Source organism: Geospiza fortis, unplaced genomic scaffold (assembly GCF_000277835.1).
Source record: "Geospiza fortis unplaced genomic scaffold, GeoFor_1.0 scaffold61, whole genome shotgun sequence".
Classification (NCBI taxonomy): domain Eukaryota; kingdom Metazoa; phylum Chordata; class Aves; order Passeriformes; family Thraupidae; genus Geospiza; species Geospiza fortis.
Window position 1 is genome coordinate 1,621,226 of NW_005054430.1, and position 572 is coordinate 1,621,797.

A 572-nucleotide genomic window follows, 5' to 3' on the forward strand; every position below is an offset into this window, starting at 1 on the left:
AATTTCCCTGGAAATGCCACGGGATCGGGGACAGGTCACCTCCTCCTCCTCGTCGAAGAGCAGGAAGGCAAAGGTCTCCTGCAGCTCCTCCTGGCTGTATCCCGCAGCTGCCTTGGCTCGTGCAAAAGCTCGCAGCTGCAACACAAAAAATTCCCAAAATTTTCGGTCTCAGGGGGTGCTGGTGCCAGAAAAAAATTTTTTTCCCACTATTTTTTTTTCAGGATTAGGGGGAAAAGGAATTTGGTCCAGCAGAAACAGCTGGATGTGGTTTAATTGCTGAGCCTGAGAATGCCAAAAAAAGGAGTGAGGGGTGAGGGAAATGAAACACAATGGTGAGGAAAAAGCAGCAGGGAATGGGATGGAGGGATTTGGGAATGGGGATGAAGGGATTTGGAATGTGGGGATTTGAAAAGTGGGGATGTGGGGATGAAGGGAACTTGGAAATGGGAATGAAGGGATTCAAAAAGTGGGAATGTGGGGATCTGAAAAATGGGAGTGAGGAGATTTTAAAAAGTGGGGATGTGGGGATGAAGGGAACTTGGAAAATGGGATTGAAGGAATTCAAAAAGTGG

General features: G+C 47.6%; 1 long non-coding RNA gene across 1 annotated transcript in view; it reads right to left on the reverse strand.

The window, feature by feature from the left end:
• Positions 1-572, reverse strand: part of LOC115948562 — an 11,484-nt gene that overhangs the window by 9,622 nt on the left and 1,290 nt on the right. The window contains exon 2 of the long non-coding RNA XR_004082373.1: positions 40-135. This is a non-coding gene — a long non-coding RNA (uncharacterized LOC115948562). The remainder of the gene's footprint in view (positions 1-39; positions 136-572) is intronic.